General features: G+C 53.5%; 1 pseudogene; it reads left to right on the top strand.

Moving 5' to 3' along the window:
• The first annotated feature begins 13,262 nt into the window (after window positions 1-13,262).
• LOC133765569 (pre-B-cell leukemia transcription factor 2-like) lies at window positions 13,263-14,714 on the top strand (annotated as a pseudogene).
• The last annotated feature ends 9,579 nt before the right edge of the window (window positions 14,715-24,293 follow it).

Raw genomic sequence — 24,293 nt, 5'->3', positions numbered from 1 at the left:
GACCAGGGGTGAGGGAGCCCCCGAGTGCTGTGATGGAGACATCTGGGGACAACAAGGGCTAGTGTCTCAGACACAGGGACCTCAGGGCTGGCATTGTCCCCACAGTATGCGGGAAGAGCAAAGTCACTGGAAAGATCTTTGGTGGCAAGAAGGCAGAACCAGAACGGTGGCCGTGGCAGGCCAGCCTGCTTATGAATGGCCGGCACATCTGTGGAGCTGCCCTCATCTCCAGCACCTGGGTAGTCTCTGCCGCTCACTGCTTCCAAAGGTGCGTCTCCCCTCCTTGGGACCAGCCACTGCTAGGAAGGGTGGCAGGAGAGAGAGAAGCACCAGGGGGCAGGAAGCAAGGAGTGGCAGGGGCCACGGCCTTGTCCTCGCTGGTTTGCTTTGGGATATTGTGCACTGTCGGCCCTTGCCCTAGCGGTCCCCTGTAGCTGAATGCCAAATGCCATCCCTGCTCACCACCTGGCTCCCATGTCTGTGTCACATCTCTTGGGACAGAAGCTCGCTCCTCATCTCTCACTCTGAGGACAACCCACCCCCAGCTTTCCCCCTCACTCTGGGAAGCCTACCTAGATGGGGTGGCTGTGTCCCATACGTGCAGGTGAGGTGTAAATAACTATGTGGAAATTCATCCACTCAAGCTGTTCCCATCAATGCTGGAATACACACCTGATTTCCTGATTTCCAGTCCACTCGTATACAAGCTAGGGAGCGAAATCCTGTTCGTCTTAGGATGAGCATCGATGTCCACACCCACCCCCGTCAGCCTCAGTCCTGCTTGTGGAAATGACAGGGTGTCATGTGCCTGGCGACACACGCAGCTCTGGCTCCAGGCATGAGGTCAGAGTGCCAGTCCCTGGAGTCCACCTCCAGGACGCAGAGACCTGCAGTCATGGCCTACATGGATGGCATCTTGCCTGCTCCAGCCAGAGCTGTCTACATGTCACCCAGACACACCTGCTAGAGGCTCCCAGATGCTGGTCACAACACCCTCCAACACCTGACACATCCAAGCTTTCCTGGGGCTCTTCAGATCTGAGCAACAGTGGTGTCTCCTGCTCCTTCTACAGAATTCTATACCCAGGAACCCCTCTGGGCAACAATGTCACCTCAAGCCAGACTGAGGGATGAAGCCAATGGGCTGTGTCCTAGGGATGTGGGGCAGGGGGTAGTCAGACTGGATTCACTCCGTACCCAGAGTGGGAAACACATCAGCCTCCAACACCGGAAGCCAGAGCACTGGGTACAGCTGGCTTTTGGACACCATGTTGGTTCCGTTCATTGATTCAGCACCCACCAGTGCCAGGCCCCATGTAAGGCCGACAGTGGGGGAGGGGGCGGGGTGTAGAGATACCAGACCCATCTGAAGCTTCTCGTCCAACCAGGAAAGCAAGGCCGAAGCCTCTCCATCTTGGTGATCTGGGAGAGGCCAGGAGTCCAATCAGAGCCAGGGCTTAAAGCCAGAAAGACACTGGGGGAACAGGATTTGGCCATGTGGAGTCTGAGTGGGGGTGCCGCACCAGCAGTGGCTCAGGGCCCAGGAACAAAGAGAAGCACCCCTCCATCTGCCCCACAAACACCTGTGGGGTGCCTGGCCCCAGGTGGGGGCAGCCTTTGGAGCAGCTAGGGAGAGAGGACCTGGGAAGTGGGGGAAGCAGCATGCTGGCCTCTGGGGGGCTTTAGGGGCTGCACAGAGCTGGGAGCGAGCCGAGGCTCTGCTCCTCCAAGAAGAAGGGTGCAGTTGGACACCCCCAGAGGTCTCTTTCTGGCAACAAGAATGGGTGTGGCTTAGATCTGGGGCTCGCTGGGAGAGGCAGCATGGAGAAAATGTCCCTCCCTGGACAGACATCCTGGGCTGTCCCATCCGAGGGGGGGAGGAGACTGAGCCCCTGGGATGGGGCTGTGCTCTGGGTGGAGAGGAGGTGTAGGTGCAGAGCAAGGGTGCAGGTGCGAGCCCAGAACTCAGAGGAGCGCTCCGTCAACAGGTCCCATCATCCCGCGGACTACCGCATCCTGCTAGGGTACAACCAGCTGAGTCATCCCAGCAGCTTCAGCCGGCAGATGACTGTGAACAAAGTCATTGTCCACGCCGACTTCAACAAGTTCCACCGCTTTGGGAGCGACATCACCCTATTACAACTGGATATCCCTGTGGAGTTTAACTCTCACATCCGCCCTGCCTGTCTCCCAGATAACTCAACAGTGCTGCCCATGGATAGTTCTTGCTGGATCAGTGGCTGGGGGATGCTCACGGAGGATGGTGAGCTGCTTGGGGTAGGCAACAAGGGACAGGGGGAGGGTGGTCACCGTGGACCCTCCCAGTCCTTCTCAAACCTCATGGGACCTTCATCTTGGAAACCAGGAAGTCTGCATATCTCCAGTTCTTAGAATCAGGAAGGTGGGATCTGGATTACAGGGTTCTGTACACTGTGGGCTCTGCATGGACCCCACGGTCCTACAGAACTTAAGCAAACACAGCTGAGCTTTCCCGGCCTTGGAAGGTGCTGGGCCTCAGTAAGGAAATTGTAGCAGCCTGGACAATGGCCCAACCCAAACCAGGCTGTTTATAGAGAACACTTAGCTCTGTGGTGCTCACTGTTCATCCCTGCACTCAAGTAAGACTTTCCCATTCTGCGTGAGTGCTGGGTGAGGATGGCGGACCCTCAGCACCTGCAGGAAATCCAAAAAGACTCAGAAAAAGTTGTATACCATTACTCCATTAACAATGCCATATAATTAGTATTTGCAGAACAGTGGTCCTGCATTAAGTGTAGGAAGCTTGTAGAAGATACAGAGGACAGGGGAGGATGCACAGGCTCTGCTGGTGCTACACCACTGTATGCAAGGTGCTTGAATAGTGCACCACCGTATACAAGGCACTACAGCATCTGCAGAGTCGGTATCTGCGGGAGTCCCCGACCCAACTCCCTCTATGGAGAGAGAAATGTTAGGCAAAGATTTTCACACAGGGGTGAACACTAGTAATGTAGTAAAATATACTGGTGAATGACCCCAGAGTAGGATGTAACATTGGCGTGACTGGGAGATGAAGTAGAAGAGTCCAGTGAATAATTTCAAGGCAGGAATTTATTTATGTCCAGGCCAGAGTCAGACACCCAGTGTCAGTCACACTGTCCAGTCAACTAGAACAGCTGACCCTTCAAAATTTTTTTAAAAGATGTATTTATTTATTTCAGAGGTAGAGTTACAGAAAGAGAGAGGGAGAGACAGAGAGGTCTTCCATCAACTGGTTCACTCTCCAAACAGTCATAATGACTAGAGATGGGCTGATCTGAAGCCAGGAGCTTCTTCTGGGTCTCCCATGCAGTACAGGGATCCAAGTACTTGGGCGATCTTCCACTGGTTTCCCAGGCACATTAGCAGGGAGCTGGATCAGAACTGGAGCAGCCGGGACTCGAAACGGCGCCCACATGGGATGCCAGCACCACAGGCAGAAGTTTTAGCCCACTATGCCACCATGCCAACCCCTGGTCCTTCAACATTTCCAAAGACACTCTCCTGAGAGGACCCCTCACCAAGAACCACCAACAGGGCAAGGATTCTCCAAGGCATGGCACACTGCAGGAGCTGGCGCTCCCAGGGAAGTCATGGGTAGGGAAACCACCAGGGCAGGGAGCAGCTGATAGCAAGGAGACACTGGGCCTGCCCTTCCCTGTGCATGCCCTCCCCCAGTCTAGGCTGTCGACCTGCACCCAGGGCTGGGGTCTGCCCCACACAACAGCCCTGTGAAACTCGCACACAGCCAGTGCCACACAGGTGTGAGCCATCGCTGTGACACTGTGCTCCACCAGGGGACCCAGGCCAGATCGGGAGTGGCCTCTGGAAACAATCGCAGTGTCCACAGATCACTTGTTCCTAGGCAGGGCAGTCATGTCTGTCATGCTACCCAGCCCACCTGGCACCTGTCAGCTCTGCCTCTGCTCCAGCCAGCGCAGGTGGCCCAGCATCCATGTCCCTGACCCGGACTCAGAGTAGACAGTCCTGTGTGCTGGAGTGGGTGCCTTCCACTGGCAGGCAGGTGCCAGAGGGAGAAGTAGGTGTCAGAGGGAGAAGCTGGTGTCAGGGGGAGAAGCTGGTGTCAGAGGGAGAAGCCAGTGTCAGAGAGAAGCAGGTGGCAGAGGCAGAAGCTGGTGTCAGGGAGAAGCAGGTATCAGAGGGAGAATCAGGTGTCAGAGGGAGAAGCAGGTGTCACAGGGAGCAGCGTCTCTCCAGCTGCTCTCACATCTGTGCTGTCTCCCCGCAGTGTTCCTGCCGGCACCCTTCCAGCTGCAAGAGGCCAAGGTCAGCCTCATAGACAGTGACAGCTGCAGGAGGTTCTTCATACCCCCTCCAGGCACGCCGCCCCATGATGTTTTTAGTGTCAAGGACGACATGATATGCGCCGGGGATACCTGGGACGAGAAGTCCATCTGTCGAGTAAGTGAGGCTGGCGGAACTCGGCCACCTCTGTGCTGGGTTCCCTCCCTCTGTCTCCCTGGACGCTGCCCCGGCCCTGACCCCCTCCTCTTCCTGAGCCCAGCCTGAGATCCCTTCTGGCAGAAGGCCCAGTGTCTCTGCTTCCTTACAGAAGGTTCCTGGAGCATGGCGTAGGCACTGAAAGGCAGACTTTCCAAGTGTTCTATGTGCTAAATGTTAGGGACCAAAGTCCTTATGAACCCAGCATCTGGAGGGGCTCATTCCTGCCCACATTCTCTCGGTCCCTCTCCCCATACAGCCTTGCTCAGGCTTCCAAAGCCCAGTGCCTTGGTATGGAGGTTTACGGAGAGCCTACAGCAGGATGCAAGCTTGGCCTGGCTCCTCCACCATTGCCACATCATGCGAGTAGCCCATGGGTGTAGTCGGTGCTGTGCATTCCCAGTGCTGTTGACGTTGGAGCATTTCCGTGGGAGCTCACTGCAAATAATGTGGCCGTGGGCATGCCGGGGTGTGTGTGTTAGTGCCCATGCGTTCCCTTTGGGATCACAGTCACTCTGGCAGTGCAGGTCCATGCTGGGAGACCTGCAGTTGTTCGTCTCTCATACATCACCCAGGCAGCTCCTCCACTCGATCCTACCAATTTGTACTCCCGCCCTCAGTGAGTGAGGGCTCGGGTTGTTCTGTGTCACCACCGCCCCCAACTCAGGTTATCTGCAATTTTAATTATGTGATGCTGTTTCTAATTTTCATTTCTTTGGAGAATGCTGAGGATAAGTATTTCTCATGTTGATTGCCTTTTTCAGCAACTGTCTATGTTTTTGTTTGTGTAATCTGAAGAGCTCATTATAGACTGTGGACGTGAGCCCATTAGTATCATGAACGTTCTCCCTCACCCCCGCCCCGTTCTATGTAATCGTTCCATCTCATGGTGGAGAAATGCAAGCCCAGGGAGGAAGTGAGCAGCCCAAGGGAGAGAGCAAGGCCATGGTCAAGTTGAGAGAGGACTGGGGCCAACACCTTCCCACCTCCTGCCCAGCCACACCTGTTGGCTCCACACCTTTTAGCTGCTCCCTCCAAGCAACACCTCTTCACCTTCCACAGATCTAACAGTCCAGCACTTTCTAAAACTCAACCAGGGAGTTGAGGAAACATTGGAGACCTTGTTAGGTCACCAGCAAAGGCGCAAGTCGCATACGGTGCTGGCCTGTGGAATTAGCTGAGCCTCCAAGCTGGCCACCTACCTGTCCCATAGGACCACAGGCCGTGCCTTCTTCCTGGTGGGGTGTGGGGAGGTCAGAGGGCAGCTGTCTGGCTCCTCGGCGCCCCCTGTGTGTTTTCATAGGTCAGTAACTGCCAAATTACAGGAGCTTCATAGATAGCGGCCCTCAGGCCAGGTCCTCAAGATATTCCTCTCTGTGGCCTTTGCACATCTGGTCTTTTGCCATTGCCCCAGATGTGTTGCCATGCATCCTATAGACAACAAAGATGCCTGACCTGCCTTGCTGCGCACACACAGGCTTACAGAGCAGGGCCAGGGCCCCTCATGTCTCCTGAGCAACGCATGTCCCTCCCTGTTTCTGTCCCCACGAACCCTGCCCTCTCTTTTCCCAGGGAGATTCTGGCGGGCCCTTGGTCTGCTTCCTAAGGCGCGCCTGGTACCTGGTGGGCGTGACCAGCTGGAGCTGGGACTGCCGCAGTCCCGTCAGCCCCAGCGTTTTCACCAGGATCACCTACTTCCACGACTGGATCCAAGAGCAACAGCGAGTCACCCCCACACCCAACCCCTCGGAAGCCCCTCCTGAGGAAAAGCCCCCCGTTCTGGTCAACGTTCCTATTCCCGAGGCCGGCACTGTCCCCAGGCCCAGGGTCTTCCTGGTCCTGCTGTCGTCTGTGACTCTGCTGCTGCTGATTCTCCTGCAGAGTCGGTGATGGGCCCGTCCCAGCCGCCCCTGGAGCCCCCACGCAGAGCGCTGCATCTCCGCACGCGGTTCCATCTCAGGTTCTTCCATCCATCCGAAGCCCCCCAAAGTAAACCAACTCAAGAAGCTTCTCTCACTCGCATTTCTGAGCCTTCTGTGTCAGTGCCTGGGGCCCCCTGCAGGAGAGGGCTCAGGGCCAGCCAAGCCCCAGCCAGGCCGCTCCACGGGAAGGCAGAGTCAGTGTAGCACAGACACGGGCACCCTGACATCCCCAAGTCCCAGGGAAGTGTTGGTCTCACTGCTGAGCTGGCCAGGGGCTGGCCAGCCCATGGTGCGCAGGAGGCCACGAGCCAGTTCACCCCCCGCCCCGCCCCGAGCTTCGCAGCAGGTGCACAGGTTCTGTCTCAGGCCCCTGGTGTGGATCTGCCCCTCTGAGGCCCTGCGGCACCTCTCCTCCAAAGGGGGGCCAGGCTGGGCAGCCCGAGAGGAGCAGCAGTGTGAAATGGAGCTCACTGACGGCTGCTTGCATCGTGGATGTGTGTGTCCCAGGGCTGTGCTGCAGCTCCTGGCTGGGTATGCCTTGGGCAGACAGGTCAGCTGCCAGAGGTCAGCACTCGTTGGCCTCTCTGGAGGGGTCCCCATACCTGTCTGCTTGGCTCCCAGCAGGCGTGTACTGCACATTCCCACATGGGTCTGAGTTTGAGCAGCCCTCTGGGAAGGGAAAGGTCTTTCTGGGACCACTCAGTGGCAGCCACACAGTCTGAGCTGCCTCTAGTGGGTGCCTGTGGGTTGAGGGCTCCATCTTGCCAGGCAGTAGGAACCCAGCCTCCGACAGCCTCCCAGGAACTAAGGGGAAAGAGCAGGGTGGGAAGGGAGGGGCGGGGTCAGGCTCCCAGGCAGCTGGGACACCTGGGCTTTGTCTGCACTGTAGCTGGTGGGGGCACTGGGGTGCAGTGCAGGGCCCTGGGGCAGCAGGGTGAGGGCCGTGGCTCAGGTGAGCATCTGCTCTCTCTGCAGCTGTGGCCTGTGTGGCTGCACCAGTCCCCACCCCCTCCACCCCCCCCCACCCCCGCCTCTCTGTGCTCCACTTTCCTTATCCGTGAAATAGGAGTCCATTCACACTGACCTGGTGAGAGCACTGCAGAAATCCACAGGGAACAGACTCAGCCCTGTGCACAGCAGGAGGAAAACACCAATCCCCAAGAGCCTCCCACCTGCCACTCAGCCCCCATGAGCCCTCCCACCTGCCACTCAGCCCCCATGAGCCCTCCCACCTGCCACTCACTCAGCCCCCATGAGCCCTCCCACCTGCCACTCACTCAGCCCCCGTGAGCCCTCCCACTCACTCAGTTCCTGCCACTGGCTCTGAGGCTTCAGGCCCCTCTGCAGATGGGCTGAACTGGGCTGCTCCTCCCACAAGGCCCGGAGGCCCTGCAGTGAGGGATGCAGGATTATCTGACACTGAGCTGAGAAGGGCCCCACCACGGATCCTGAATGCGAATGCCACCTGCAGGGGACACAGAGACACCCCACAGAAGGGAAGAAAATCTTTACAAGCTATTTGACAGACAAGGGGGCAGATAGCCCAAACCTAGGATAGTCCACACAGCACACCAGCAAAACAAAAGACCTAAAACACACCACAAATAGTCTGAAGTATAAAAGGGCAAATGATGTGAATAGAGATTTGGCTACACAAGGTATACAAATGGCCAACAACCATCATAAAGAATCAAGGGAGGGGCCCTGCACTGTGATGTAGCAGATAAAGCGCCGCCTGCAGTGCCAGCATCCCATATAGGGGTCACTTCAAGTCCCGGCTGCTCCACTTCCAATCCAGCTCTCTGCTATGGCCTGGGAAAGCAGTAGAAGATGGCCCTTGTCCTTGGGCTCCTGCACCCACATGGGAAGACCTGCAGCCAATTAGAGAGTGAACGAGTTGATGGAAGGCCTCTCTCTCTCTCTCTCTCTTTCTCTCTGCCTATCCTTCTTTCTTTGTGTAACTCTGACTTTCAGATAAATAAATAAATCTTTAAAAAAAAAATCAAGGGCAGGCAAACCTTGGGCCCCTGCTACCCACAGGGAAGACCTGAATGGAGTTCCGGGCTCCTGGCTTCAGCCTGACCCAATTGTGGCCATTTGGGGAGTGAACCAGCAGATGGAAGAGCTCTCTGTCTCTTCCTCCCTCTCTCTCTCTCTCTCTCTCTCTCTCTGGCTTTCCAATAAATAAATAAATCTATTTTTTACTCTCATAAAAATCAACAAAATCTTATATAGGCTTTATGGAATTCACAATGAAGAGTGCTATATATTTTGTTGTTACTTGTAGATTATGTGCTTTATGGGTGAAATGAATGATAAAATGATGTAGGCATATACAACTGTGTGCAGCTGTAAGCATTCGTAGTGGCCACTTGGGGGTCCCCAAGGGTCCAGCTGCTGGCCAGGGAGTCAGTGAGTGTTGAGCCCCCTTGTTTTCCTTTCCTGATAGCAGATACTCCAGGTGAGATGAGACAAGGCAGTGCATGTGGCTCGTACTGAAGTCAAGTTCAAATATTCGAAGCTGGCATCCCTGCCCAAGTCAGTCCCAGGAACTTTCGCCTGTGTGGTATAAAGCCATGGGGACCATGGTGGCTTTGGCAGACAAGAAAAACGGATACAACTGGTTAGCTTTGGAACGCTCCCAGCCAAGGAAAGTCAGGTTGAATCCAGGCTAGAAGGGGTACCAGTGCCAGGGATACAGCCATGATGTTTCTCAAAGGAACAGGAAGGCTCTGAATAAACTCTGAGTGGGAAAGGGGCCCCGTGGTCAGGAAATGGAAACTGTGTGACGGGTACAATCCTGCCTCTTGTCTCAGCATCCTGGAGTGGCTCCTTCAGAGAGCACACTCAGGGATCTGAGGTGACAGACCCTGCCTGTCTGGAATGTGCCAGAATAGACCAGGCACAACAAACCAGGCAAGGAGAGAGCAGCTGGCAGCTGGGCTGTCACAAGGGAAGGGAGGTGGCTGTCCATCAAAACGAGCAGAACCAGGGGCTGGGCTCGCAGACGGCTGGCAGGGGGGCTGTCTATGGTCCGTGCTCCACAGCGGGAGACAGACAGCTAAGGTCTGGAACACACAGATGTGAAGGTTTAACCAGAGGCCCACACTTGCTCTTTAGACTCCTGGGACACATCTACTTTGTAATAATCTCTCTGGACACCCAGGGTATCGTTTATAGGGAAAGCATTTTAGCCTCAAAGTTGTTAGGCACTGCAGAAAAAGCAAGGGGCTTCTTCTTTTCACAACTCTTGGATGGGTTTTTTTTTTTTTTTTCTCAGAGCTAGGTAAGTAATGGTTTATCAATTAATCGGTTGGTTGTTAATTGGTAGACAGAGGCTAGATAGACTGATAGATGATAGATATTATAGATAGATGGGGCTGGCGCTATGGTACAGCAGATTAAAGCACCAGTCTGCAGCACCGGCATCCCATATGGGCACTGGTTCGAGTCCCAGCTGTTCCACTTCCGATCCAGCTCTCTGCTATGGCCTGGGAAAGCAGTGAAAGATGGCTCAACTCCTTGGGCCCCTGCACCCGCGTGGGAGACCCGGAAGAAGCTCCTGGCTCCTGGCTTCGGATCAGCTCAGCTCTGGCTGTTGCGGTCCTTTGGGGAGTGAACCAGCGGAATGGAAGACCTCTCTCTCTCTGGCTCTGCCCCTCTCTGTAACTCTGTCTTTGAAATAAATAAAATAATTTTTAAAAAGATATTATAGATAGATGAATGGTAGATAATATAGATAGATATGATTGATACATAGATGATAGATCTGATAGATGATGAAAGATAATAGATTAGATAGATAGATAGGTATGTAGGTAGGTAGATAAAGATAGAGGTGAGAGATGAATGGTGACTTTGGTTTCCTTGCTATATTATAATTAACAATTATTCCTGGTTCCTAATTTTCTGTATGAAATGTACTATGTGTCCACTTCCTAGACCTTTGACAATGATGAGGAAGTGATTGGTTTTCCTTTTCACCACAATTGCAGCCTCTCAAAGTCAGGAATTCCCTCCCCTAAGGGCAACTCCTGAAACTAAGAAAATGTGTCTTTTGCCTGTCTTTTTTTTTTTAAGATTTATTTTATTTATTTGAGAGATAGAGTTACAGAGAGAGGTAGAGACAGAGAGAGAGGTCTTCCATCCGCTGGTTCACTCCCCAGATGGTCACAATGGCCAGAGCTGCACCGATCTGAAGCCAGGAACCAGGAGCTTCTTCCGGGTCTCCTGTGTGGGTGCAGAGGCCCAAGGACTTTGGCCATCTTCTGCTGCTTTCCCAGGCCATAGCAGAGAGCTGGATCAGAAGAGGAGCAGCCGGGACCAGAACAGGCGCTCATGTGGGATGCCGGCGCTTCAGGCCAGGGCTTTAACCCGGTGCACCACAGTGCCAGCCCCAAGCCTGTCTGTGTTTTTCTGTACACTTTGAAATGATTTTAAAAACAAGCATTTTTACAAAAGATTTTTTACCTATTTGAAAGGCAGAGTGACAGAGAGAGAGAGGAGAGAGAGAGAGAGAGATCTTCCACCCACTGTTTCACTCTCCCAAATGACTACAACAGCCAGGGCTGGACCAGGTGGAAGCCAGGAGCCAGAAACTCCATCTGGGTTTCCCACACGGGTGGCAGGGGTCCAAACACTCCCGCCATCCTGCACTGCCTCCCAACATGTGCATCAGCCGGTAGTTGGACAGGAAGCAGAATGGGCAGGACTTGAACTGGTGCTCCAATATGGTGTCTTAACCAGCTGTGCCACAGTGCTGGGCCAAAAATGGGCATTTTGTAAACTGGAATTCCACCTAATGCATGAACACCTTCATTGAGTTTTTAGGATAAATTTGCAAAGTTCATTTGCTTGTTCTACAAAAATTAAACTGTAAAAAAAAAGAGAAACTTCTGTTCAGTGTATATTGAAACTATTTAAAGACAAGTTGAGGGGCTGGCGCTGTGGCACACTGGACTAACGCCATGGCCTGAAGCGCCGGCATCCCATATGGGTGCCGGTGTGAGACCTGGGGGCTCCACTTCTGATCTAGCTCTCTGCTATGGCCTGGGAAAGCAGTAGAAGATGACCCAGGCCCTTGGGCCCCTGCACCCATGTGGGAGACCCAGAAGAAGCTCCTGGCTTCTGGCTTCAGATCAGCACAGTTCCAGCTGTTGCAGCCAATTGGGGAGTGAACCATCGGATGGAAGACCTCTCTCTCCCTGCCTCTCCTCTCTCTGTGTAACTCTACTTTGAAGTAAATAAATAAATCTTTTTAAAAATAAATAAATAAATACAAGTTGGCCATAAAAATTATTTCCTGGAAATATTTGTCTGAAAATTTGAATAATTATTTTTCTCATGAACTAATGACATCATCAGTCCTCCATTGAATTCTTATTTTTTGACAGCACTCATTTGAATGCTACAGTGAATTTATGTTGTCATAGCCAAAAGTAGAAAAGGCTGAAATTTGCAACATAGTAATTTATAATATAATTTTTAAATAACAGTATTACAAGGGCTTATGAGCCAATGTGGATTTTTTTTTTTTTAAGATTTATTTTATCTATTTGAAAGAGTTACAGAGAGAGGTAGAGACAGAAATTTTCCCGAATTCGCCGGTTCATTCCCCAAATGGCTGCAACAGCGGGAGCTGAGCCAGAAGCTTCTTCCTGGTCTCCCACGGAGGTGCAAGGGCCCAAGGGCTTGGACCATCTTCCACTGTTTTCCCAGACCATCAGCAAGGATGCCGGATAGGAAGTGGAGCAGCCAGGCGCCCGTATGGGAAGCTGGCGCTGCAGGCCGGCGTTTTAATTCGCTGCGCCACAGCGTCGGGCCCCTAAAATGAATTTTAAAAGCTGGGGAAACTCGTATCCTGGCCCCGCCGTCCACCTCGCCGCCGCAGACTCCGCGGCCGGGCAGGCAAGAGGGAGTTCCTGCGCCCCGGTTCCCTGTGCGGCCGCGGGGGCGCGCCGCGGCTGGGGCAGGCAGCGGGAGCCAGATTCCCTAGGGTGGACCCGCCAGCCGCACCCCGCGCCCCGACTCCGACGCTGGCTCCGGAAGAGCTCGGGCGGGTTCTCCCGGGGAAGCAGTTTCTCCCGGTAAAGCTACAGGAATTCTCGGCTCCCGCGCGCCTCTCCAGGTTGGAGGCAAGGACTCCTGCGGGTGGACCAAAGTTCTTGACATTTTCTGGAATGCAAGCAGGTGCCGAGGGGGAGGCCGGGAGTGTCTAACGCCGCACTGTATGCTGCAGGCTGGCATTAAGACTTCAACGTATTTTTTGGGAGACACAATTCAACCCAGAATGGGGATTGTGTTGATTTGCGTTCTCTTTGGGTCTTGTTAGGCTAAGGCCTCCATGGTTTGTTTAGGGCCTGCCTATTTTTGAATTCTAAAAACTAATTTTAACTAGCAGATTGTTAAAATCAGAGAATCAGGTAAAAGTCTCAAAGACAATTCCAGTAACTGTGAATAGTATTTGAACTTTCTTACACTCATTAATTCACCCAAGCCCGTTCTAAATGCAAATGAATGTTCAATTTCCTTCTCTAGGTAAAATGAAACCATATAATGTTTCAGATAAATAAAAAACATCTTTGGTTGATAAAACAATTTAAAAAAAAAGCTGGGCTCTTGCACACACACCCCCGCTTGGGCCTCCTCTCCTCCCCCCCTCCCCCCCCCCCTCCATTTTCTCTGCTGCCGGGGGCGGGGTCTCCTGTGGGGGCCCAGCAGGTACTCCAGGCCTCCCTTCAGTGCCGGAGACGGGCGGGGGTTGGGGCGGAGGGAGCAGCGGCCCCGGCGAGTTTGGGGGGCAAGTAACCAGGCGGGGGGAGGAGCGGAGCAGGGAGGGGGCCTCAGGGGCCCCCCCCAGCTATGAACGAGCGGCTGCTGGGGCCGCCCCCTCCAGGCGGGGGCCTCGGGGGCCTGGGATTGGTGGGTGGGGAGCCTGGGGGCCCTGGCGAGCCTCCCGGTGGCGGAGACCCCGGTGGGGGGGGGGGGGTCCCGGGAGGCCGAGGGAAGCAAGACATCGGGGACATTCTGCAGCAGATAATAACCATCACCGACCAGAGCCTGGACGAGGCCCAGGCCAAGAAACATGCCCTAAACTGCCACCGAATGAAACCTGCTCTCTTTAGCGTCCTGTGTGAAATCAAGGAGAAAACCGGCCTCAGCATCCGAAGCTCCCAAGAGGAGGAGCCGGTGGACCCACAGCTGATGTGCTTGGACAACATGCTTCTGGCAGAGGGTGTGGCTGGGCCCGGTGTCCCCTGACAACTCCATCGAACACTCGGACTATCGCAGCAAACTTGCTCAGATTCGCCACATCTACCACTCAGAGCTGGAGAAGTATGAGCAGGCATGTAATGAGTTCACGACCCATGTCATGAACCTGCTGCGGGAGCAGAGCCGCACCTGCTGCGGGAGCAGAGCCGCACGCGGCCCGTGGCACCCAAGGAGATGGAGCGCATGGTGAGCATCATCCATCGCAAGTTCAGCGCCATCCAGATGCAGCTTAAGCAGAGCACCTGCGAAGCCGTCATGATCCTGCATTCCCGCTTCCTGGATGCCAGACGGAAACGCCGTAACTTCAGCAAACAGGCCACTGAAGTCTTCAATGAGTACTTCTACTCACACCTGAGCAACCCATACCCTAGCGAGGAGGCCAAGGAGGAGCTGGCCAAGAAGTGCGGCATAACTGTCTCTCAGGTCTCCAACTGGTTTGGCAACAAGCGGATTCGCTATAAGAAAAATATTGGGAAGTTCCAAGAGGAGACAAACATCTATGCTGTCAAGACCCCCATGTCAGTCACCCAGGGGGGCCACAGCCGCACCAGCTCCCCGACACCCCCTTCCTCTGCAGGCTCTGGCGGCTCCTTCAATCTCTCAGGATCCGGAGACATGTTTCTGGGGATGCCCGGGCTCAATGGAGATTCCTATTCTGCTTCCCAGGTGGAATCACTCGACACTCGATGGGGCCTGGGGGCTACAGGGATAACCTTGGGGGAGGCCAGATGTACAGCCCTAGGGAAATGAGGGCAAACGGCAGCTGGCAGGAGGCCGTGACCCCATCCTCAGTGACATCCCCAACAGAGGGACCAGGGAGTGTTCACTCCGACACCTCCAACTGATCTCGCCCCTCAGGGTCACGGGGTGGGGGCTGTCACCAGGCGACTCGGGAAGAGGACGTGGGCATCCAGAGGACAAACCCCAAACACAGGAGAAGCACAAGACAAAGAAGGGCAGATGGGGTTGTGCCCTCCCAACAAGACTGAGTGCTGGGGGTGCTGACCACGAGGCAGGGAGAATGGGGCCCCTGATGGGAAAGTGGGGTCTGTCTCCCCGATTTCTCCTCTCCTCTTTTTTTCTATCCCCTTCTTTCATACACAGAAACCTATTTTTCAGACCGCTTTTTCTCCTTCCTCCCACCTCTCTCTCTCATAGACCCACATTCAACTATTCTGTTTCTCTGAGCCACACCTCCCCCCCCCCACTTTCCCTTCTTCCCCACCCCACTTATATGCTGTGGAATGTGCGGAGACACCAGCCCTGCCCAACCAGAGATGCCAAAAATGGGGACACGACTGGACAGAGGACATGGGCCACGCCCCCCGTGCATCCCCACCCTGCCCCTCCAGACGGCTTTATTACCTCATACACAGCTCATCTTAAACCAATAGAATCGCTCGGTGGAAGAGTGTCTGACTCAGATATCTACCTCAGAGGGAGTTTCTGCTACTTTAGGGAATTCTTGACTGGGCTTTGGGGTTGAACTTTTTTTTTTTTTTTTTTTTTTTTTTTTTAAGAAAAGAAAAAGAAGCCCTGGGATCCATCTGTAATTTTTTTTTTTCTGATATTTTGGTTTATTGGTGTTGTTGGTTCTTAATTCTTAATTTAGTTTTGGGAAGTAGGTTTTTTATATATATAAAGATATATTCCTTTTTTTAATTTTATTTCTCACTTTTCCCATATTAGGGGTGATAGCAGCCAAAGGGGTTCTGGTAAGAGAAAGGGGAACAAGCAGAATTGGTGAAAGGGCCCCCCGTGCCAGGCCTGGCCATCCAGAAGGGAGTTTTGCAGGGCACCGCAGTGCTGTCTGCTGGTGCGAGCGGGTTGCTGGTGCTTCCGGTTTGAGGCACTGAGGTGCAGGCCCTGCTGTCCTCCTTACCTCCTTCCCACAACCCCTGGGCAGGTCTGGACTCAGTGATTTTGAGGCATTTGAAGATGCCACCTTCCCCTTAGATGCATCTTTAATTTAAAAAAAAAAAAAAACTATTTGCAAATTGGAGGTGAACGAATCGGGGAGGGGGTTATTACCAAATATGTTAGATATGGGTTGGAGTGCTTATATGTGTATCTCCCTCAGTTTCCCCAGAAATGTATCTTTTTTGTTTCTCATGCCAAAATCAAGGGGGTGGGGAGAGGAGGGGGGAAGTAGAATCAGCACTGTCCCGTCCTTGGCCCTGAACCCTACCACGTGATCCCCTCAGACATCCTCAGGATTTGACAAAACTGTCAGCGGGAACATCTCCCGTCAAGGAACCGGGCAGAACTGCGGGGCAGGCTGGGAGTGTGATGGGTGGGGATGAGAGCACGGGCCGGGGGCAGTTCTCTCCTCACTTGTAAACTTGTAGTTTCACAGAAAAAAAAAGAAAAAAAAGCCACACAATTTTAAATAAAGAAATTTCTTTTTTCCCTGGGGGAAAAAAAAAAGCTGGAAAAACTCATGGGAAGTATCCCCTCCTTGAGCTTTGTGTGTTACACAGCAGAGACTCAAGTCTCTGTCTCACCTGGCATCCCCAGCTTGTCCCCACCCCCTCCTGATGGACAGCTCTGGTTGTGACCGTCTTGTCATTGTCTCATTTCTCTCTACCACTGCCCCAGCAGAGTGGGCTTCCCAAGATCCTTGGGTTGCTGTGAGCGGGCATGTTTGTACAGAGAAGGACAGGTGTAGTATGGCCTCCCGCCCGTTACAGTCCACACCCCCCACCCGCTGTGACTCTGGGCTGTGGTACTGATGACTAAGTCCTGGGGTCATCCTTCCACCAAAGTCAGCTTTGAACATCCTAAACACAGCTATAGAAGACTTCTAAAACACCAACTAGTTTATCAAGACAGCTACATTCCAGAGGTTTTTTCTCTCATGGTTATTTCCTGTTTGCTTACCTGAATAATTTGGAATAATCTTACTTTTTCACTCTCCCATTCCCAGTTGTGGTATTGATCCAAACACCACTGACTGTTCAATGGATAGCCCATGCATGGGACAGGCCCAGCCTAACAATGCCTGATCCCCAAGCTTTTTTATTTTAAGGAATTGGTCTTTTGTTATTATTATGATGATTTGAAAGGCAGTTATAGAGAGAGAGAGGGAAAGACAGAGAGAGAGATTCCATCTGCTGGTTCACTCCCCAAATGGCTGGGCTAGGCCAAAACCAGGAGCCTGGAACTCCATCTGGGTCTCCAATACAGGTGGCAGGGACCCAGGTAATCGGGCCATCTTTTGCTGCCTTCCCAGGTGCATTAGTAGTGAACTGGATTGAAAATGGAGCAGCTGGGACTATATGAGCACCCAGATGAGACACAAGCATTGCAGGAAGCAGTTTAACCTGGCTTAACGACAGTCCTAACCCCATGCATCTTGTGACTGGCAAGAGGGGCTCTTGGGGCTGGCGCTGTGGCGTAGTGGGTAAAGTCGCCGCCTGCAGTGCCGGCATCCCATGTGGGTGCTGTTTCGTATCCCAGCTGCTCCACTTTCAATCCGACTCTCTGCTATGCCTGGGAAAGCAGTAGAAGATGGCCCAAGTCCTTGGGCCCCTGCACCCTTGTGGGAGACCCAGAAGAAGTTCCTGGCTCCTGGCTTTGGATCGGCGCAGCTCCAGCCATTGCAGCCAATTGGGGAATGAACCAGCGGATCAAAGACCTCTCTCTCTCTCTCTCTTTGCCTCTCCTTCTCTCTCTGTGTAACTCTGATTTTCAAATAAATAAATAAATCTTTTTAAAAAAACGGGGGTGGGGGAGGTCTCCTTAGCTCCCTTTTGTTTTCCCAAAGTTCAGTAAACACCTTTGGTTTCAAGTTGGGGTTCAGACTTGGCAGTGGCCTGCTACAGGAAGCCGTGCAGCCAGGAGATGGTGGAACCCCACCTAGGGCTTCATCAGGCTAAATTCCCTCCCTGCCTATGGTATCTGCAGCTGTGTAGGCATCCTGTCCCCTTTCATTAAAAATTGATTTACGTACTTGAAGGCAGAGTGACAGAGAACCAAAGTGAGGGAGGGAGGGAGGGAGAGAGAGAGAGAGAGAGAGAGAGAGAGAGAGAGAAATCTAATCTGCTGATTCACTCCCCAAATGACTGCAACAGTCAAGGTTAGGCCAGGCTGAAGCCAGGAGCCAGGAGCCAGCAGTTCCATGTGAGTCTCCCATGCGGGTAGCAGGGACCCAAGCATTTGCACCGTCATCCACTGCTTTCCCTGGCACATTAGCAGGAAGCCGGCTCTGAAGCGGAGCAGCCAGGACTTGAACCAGCACTCCGATATGGGATGGCCAGCACGGCAGGTGGCAGCTTCACCCGTTGCACCGTAACGTGGACTCCCAGACATCTCTTCTTTGGTGGCGATGCTGTGACCACCAGGAAGGTGCTCATGGTCCCTGGAGTAAAGGAGGCAGGTGCCAGGCGGCCAGATGCTCCAGTCTCAGCCCCTTCCCTGCTTGCCTTCCTTGCCCCAACCTCCCAACACTTTTAGGCAACTACTGTGTATTAAACCAGAGCTCAGGGGTCACACGCCTGGGGTCCTGTCCTTCCCCTGAGGATACTGATTCCAGAGAACAGGAAAGTGACATGGGGCATTGCTGCCTGGAGGCTGTGCGAGAGGAACTGTCGCCTGGCAGGTGCCACACATCCAAGGCTGGCGGGCCCACTCATGTCCACCGGAAAATCATCAGAAAAGGAGCCCACCAGGGTGGGGCAGGCCCAGCATCAGTGTCATACACGTGTCCCCCACAGACCGAGACATAGGCTTGGGGAAGAGAGCAAGGTGGTTTTGTGCACATGTTTATTACACAATAAAAGTCTTCACCCAACAAGAGGGTTATTTAAAACACAGGATGGGAAGACAAGTCCGTACCGCGTGGGGCCAGGGGGCTAGTCCTTGTCACGCCCAGGAGGGATGGAGTCCGTGTCCCCTCACGGGCGTCTGATGAGGCTCTGAAGGAAGAGGCAAAGCAGCAGCAGCAGAAGATGTGCTCTCTGGCCAGCAGCATGTGCGGGGACAAAGTCCTTCAGGTCTGGAAGATAAAAGCCCCGGAGAACACACGACCCCCACTGCTGTGAGCTCAGCCTAGAGAGACAGAGGAGGAACGGCCAGTGCATTCTTAGAAAGAGCCTTCTTGGCCTTGGCCTTGCCACAAGCTTTGTGCCCGCTTCAGAAAGCACCAGGAGAGCCCATCCAAGGAGCCAAAACAGGGGCCGGCATTATAATGCAGAGGAAGACAGCCCAAGTGCTTGGGTCCCTTGCACTCACGTGGGAGACCCTGATGCAAGATGTTGAGGCCATCTGGGGAGTGGACCAGCAAAAGGAAGATCTCTCTCTCTCTCTCCAATTCCAACTTTCAGATAAAAAAATAAATTCTTAAAAAAAAAAAAAAAGAATCGACAATATCTCCTTACCTATCACTATATGCTGTTGAATTTAGAACATCAGATTTCCAGTATTCGAAGTAACATTATCAAAAAGAATATTCCTCTCTTTTTTTTTTAAGATTTATGTATTTATTTTATTTGAAAGACAAAGATAGAGACAGAGAGAGAGAGAGAGGGAGAGAGAGAATCATCCATTTGCAGGTTCACTCCTCATATCGACACAATGGCCAGGCTGAAGCCAGAAGCCTGGAACTCCATCCAGGTCTCCCACGCGGGTACAGGGGCCAAGCACTTGGGCCATCATCTGCTGCTTTCCCAGAAGCATTAGCAGGGAGCTGGATTGGAAGTGGAACAACTGGGACTCGAACCAGCGCCCATGTGGGGCGACAGGCTGCGGCTTCCCCCGCTATGCCGCAGAGCCAGCCTCCCTTCTTGTCTATAGATCATTAGTTTTTCAGGAAGCTGCCCAGTGGTTAGGAATCAGACCTTGCTTCCCACCTGTAGGAGTGCAGCTCGATGAGCCTCAGTGTCCTCAAAGGCCAAAGGTCTAACACCTGTTTTGTAGTCTGTGAATTACGATTAATGGGCTGATGGGGCTAAAGTAGCTGAGATGCACTGAGAACTAAGGAATCACAGCCATCACCATCACCATGATCACCTTCATGTCACCTAATCCACCATCCACACGTCTCCATTTGTCATGAAGTAGAACCCTGGGTCACAGAACACAAGCTGTCCCTGCCCTTTCCATGCCTGACATCTCACCGTCATGGGCCACATAACATTTCACGTGACCATACGAGCAGCAGAGTGCCATGGAATAGACAAACCTACTGCACACTACCAGCTGCGTAAAACATAGCACACACAATTACAGACAGTACACTTTTTTTTATTAAAAAAAAAAAACTTTATTTATTAGGAAGGCAAAATTACAGAGAGAGAGAGAGAGAGAGAGAGAGAGAGAGAGAGAGAGAGATCCTGCATCTGCTGGTTCACTCCCCAACCAGCCCTAACAACCAGAAGCCAGAAGCCAGAGCTTCTTCCAGGTCTCCCACGTGGGTGCAGGGGCCCAAGCACTTGGACCATCCTCCATTGCTTTCCCAGGCACATTAGCACGGAGCTGGATTAGAAGTAGAGCAGCCAGGACTAGAACCAGTGCCCATATGGGATGCTGGCATTGCAGGCACAGACTTTACCTGCTACACCACAGCACCGGCCTTGGACATTGCAAACTTGATACCAATGGTGAAGGACTGTGTTCCTGGCTTCTATAATTTCTATACTACACTTTTATGATTATTTCAGAATGGACTCCTACTTAAAAAAAAAAAAATGCCACTATGGAAGTGGCTGCTGTGGTGCAGCGGGGTAAGCTGCTGCCTTGATGCCAGCATCCCAACTGGAGCATCAGTGCCTGTCCCAGCTGCTCCGCTTCTGATCCAGCTCCCTACTAATGCACCCAGGAAAGCAGCAGAAGATGGCCCAGGTGCTTGGGTCCCTGCCACCCATGGGAGAGACCTGGATGGCATTCCAAGTTCCTGGCTTCAGCCTGACCCAACCCCAGCTGCTTCAATCATTTGGGGACTGGCAGATAAAGTGCCCACTCCTCTCTCTCGCTCTCTCTCTCTCTCTCTCTCTCTGCCTTTCAGATAAGCCAGTCTTTTTTTAGAGAAAAGTTAGGTGGAACAGAATGCTTTGTTGCTTCGGGAGAAGTGCCACACATCTCATGTTGACCACGTCTGTCTCTCTTTTTTTTAAAGATTTATTTTATTTATTTGAAAAAGTTACAGAGAGAGGTAGAGACAAAGAGAAAGGTCTTCCATCTGTCAGTTCGCTCCCCAAACAGCCACAACAACCAGAGCTGGCCAGGCCAAATCCAGGAGCCAGCAGCCAGGAGCTTCTTCCTGGTCTCCCACATGGGTGCAGGAGCCCAAGGACTTGGGTCATCTTCCACTGCTTTCCAAGGCACATTAGCAGGGAGCTGGATCAGAAGTAGAAAAGCCAGGACTTGAGCCGGCGCCCAAATGGGAAGCCAGCGCTGCAGGCTGAGGCTCTAACCCGCTGTGCCACAGCCCCTTGGCCACAGCTTTTGATCTCTTGATCACATCAAGAGACTATGTTGGGTGATGGAGCATCACCACACAGGAGTGTGTAGGTGTACTCTGTGATGTTCAGACTTTCTCTGATCATAACCCTGGTGTTAGGATCCAGCTTCAATGAGTAGAAGCTGCGTTCCCAGTATTATTGTCACTGTCCTTGGCAGACAACAGTCCTCGTCCAGGAGATTTCCAAGAATGGAAAACAGGAGGGCCGGCGCCGCAGCGCAGTAGGTTAATCCTCCACCTGCAGTGCCGGCATCTCATATGGGCACCGGTTCTAATCCCTGCTGCTCCTCTTCCAATCCAGCTCTCTGCTGTGGCCTGGGAAAGCAGTGGAAGATGGCCCAAGTCCTTGGGCCCTGCACCCGCAAGGGAGACCAGGAGAAGCACCTGGCTCCTGGCTTTCGATTGGCATAGCTCTGGCTGTTGCAGCCATCTGAGGAGTGAACCAACGGAAGGAAGACCTTTCTGTCTCTCCCTCTCATTGTCTGTAACTCTACCTCTAAAATAAATAAATAAATAAATAAATAATGGAAAATGGGGATCACACATCCTGACCCCCGTCCCTGGCCTGCTGGTCTTGCCTGGGGGAGCCTAGAAATGATCCCAGCCAGGCCCCTCCCCCCCTTTCCTCCTGGGTGTGCTCAAAGCAGGTGAGAACCACCTGCAGCTGGGAAGACCACGAAGGCACCCCCTGCCACTCTGATATCTGTGTTCCCTTCTCTCTGAGGTATAGAAGATGCTGCTGGCAAGGCCGGGGCAGAGGCTTGACCAATGGAGAACCCACAGCAGAGGGAAGGCTTTGGAGAAATAAGGTCTGCATCAGGGGGGAAGGAGAGGCACAACACACCTTGCTGGACCTACACCATCCCTACCTGTCCAGCGCAAAGCTAGCTGACAGCCAGGAGCCAGAGGACAGGAAGCAGGGTGGCGAGAGTGTACCACCAAGGAGAGAAGGGAAGGAAAGCGGGCTCCGGGGCCGCTGCTGTGGCGCAGTGGGTAAGGCTGCCGCCCGCAGTGCCGGCATCCCATATGGGTGCAGGTTCGAATCCTGGCTGCTCCACTTCCGATCCAGCTCTCTACTATGGCCTGGAAAGGCAGTAGATGATGGCCCAAATCCTTGGGCCTCTGCACGTCGGAGACCCGGATGAAGCTCCTGACTTTGGCCTTTCTCAGCTCTGGTGGTTGCAGCCATGAGTGAACCAGTGGATGGGAGATGTCTCTGTCTTTCCCTCTCTCTCTCTGTAACTCTGCTTTTCAAATTAATTAATTAATTAAAAAAAGAAGAAGAAAGAAAAACGATGGTGTTGCCCTATGGGAAAATCACAAGAGATACACTCAGCTGATCTGCACCCCAGGTTAGGTTATGCTCCCCAACTGCTCAGCTCCCCAGAGTCCCCTTGTTGAACTGGGACTCAGTAAGGTCACCGCATGGAAATCACGCATAAACCCCTCACAAGCCGTTAAAAGAAACTCAATATAAGTTTGAATGGCACTATGGGATTCATTATGGGAGTGTGGCTCTCTTAGCAACGAGTGGATCTGGCCGGCTCATTTCCCTGCCATCTGGTACAGGAAGACGCTCGGGATGGAGACACCCGCAGAACCAGAGCACACGCGTGAGCTGCGAGCGTGGGGCCTCTTACCACAGCGGCCGAGCGTCTGGCGGCGGAGGCAGTGCAGGGAGCCAAACACGCACCTGCAGAGGCGGCAGCCGCGAACGGTCCAGGCGCCGTGTCCCAGGGCACCGCAGTCGCTGCAGAGGAGAGGACCCGCGTCAGGGTGGGGGTCCATGCGTACCCAGGTCCCCGCTCCGCCGTCTCTGCTCCCCGCCCCTTGCGCGCCCACCTGTGTCTCTGGTCGTGCTCACAGTGGCGGCCGGTGAAGTGGGCCGGGCACACGCAGAAGCTGCCCAGCACGCAGGTGCCGCCATTCTCACAGCAGCGCGGCCACTGGGGCGCACCTGATGAGGCAAGGTCACCGACCTCAGTCGCGCTGCGGGAGGACCAAACGGGGACCCCCGGGGAGCGATGGGGTGGGCCTGAAATCAGCCCCCCGCCGAGAGTGTTTGCTAGTCCGGGAAGGGGTGACAAGCCCCCAGGTGTGCGCGCGGGTCAGCCCCGCGAGCCGGGGCGGGGTCTCCACTCCTTCCTTTCACATGTTAAAGGCGGGAGGGGGCTCCCTCGTTGACAGTGATTAAAGACAGGCCTCCCAGGAGGGACCACCCACGGGGGAGACGACGCCAGGCCCCCAGGCCCCTGGCGGCCGCTCGCAGACGGAGCCTGGAGCCTGGCGTCGGCCGTTATCTGGACCGGGGACATTTGTTTTATTAAACACATTCGCATCACAGCTGTCCGGACCTGGCCCGGAAAGGGGCCATGAGTTTAGGGAGCCAGCGTTTTAGGAAGAACACAGTAAAGCACCTTCCAAGAATAAAGGCTTCGCTGAGGAAGCATTTACTGGTCTACCAGGCGTCGTGATGGGGGTGGGGGGCGGTGACAGCATGTTCTCTCTTGGGTCGTACGGCTCGTGCTCCATTTATCTCACTGTGGTTTGTTTTTTGTATTTTTTTTTTTCTTTTTGCACGCCCTACACTCTGAGTCCGAGGTTACCCGCAAGAGGTCCTGAGGCTGACGCGGCCACTTACGCTCCGCGAGCGCCCAGGAGGAGCGGCGGGGCTCCTGCGGCCTCCAGCCCCGCGCGCGCGCACCCAGCTCCCCGGCGTCGCTCCAGGTCCGGTTGAACGCCGTGAGCTCCGGCATCTGCGGTGCGCTGTCGCCGACTTCCTCTCGGCCGCCTTTTCAAGACATTGAAAATCCGAGACTCGTAACGAATGAGGAACAAAGCTTGTACGCAGGGAAACGTGAGAGAAGAGATAAAATAAAATGCTCCTTACTTTTTCCCGAGTGGGTGAGCCGTGATACCAAACCGATCATCAACAGAAGCCTAGAATATTCAAAGAAAATGATGGACATTGAAAACCTAAATAGTATAGGGCGGTTCCACTTCCATCCAAAGGATGGAAGATCTCGAGCGCGCGCTCCCGCTCTCTCTCTCAACTCTGGCTTTCAAATAAATAATTGTTTTTTAAAAAATACATAACTAGTATGAACAGAAATTCACACATATAGAAATACAGTGCGATCACTGCGGATATATGATCCCAT

This window comes from Lepus europaeus, chromosome 1, assembly GCF_033115175.1.
Source record: "Lepus europaeus isolate LE1 chromosome 1, mLepTim1.pri, whole genome shotgun sequence".
Lineage (NCBI taxonomy): Eukaryota > Metazoa > Chordata > Mammalia > Lagomorpha > Leporidae > Lepus > Lepus europaeus.
This window is presented reverse-complemented; position numbering and strand designations above follow the sequence as displayed.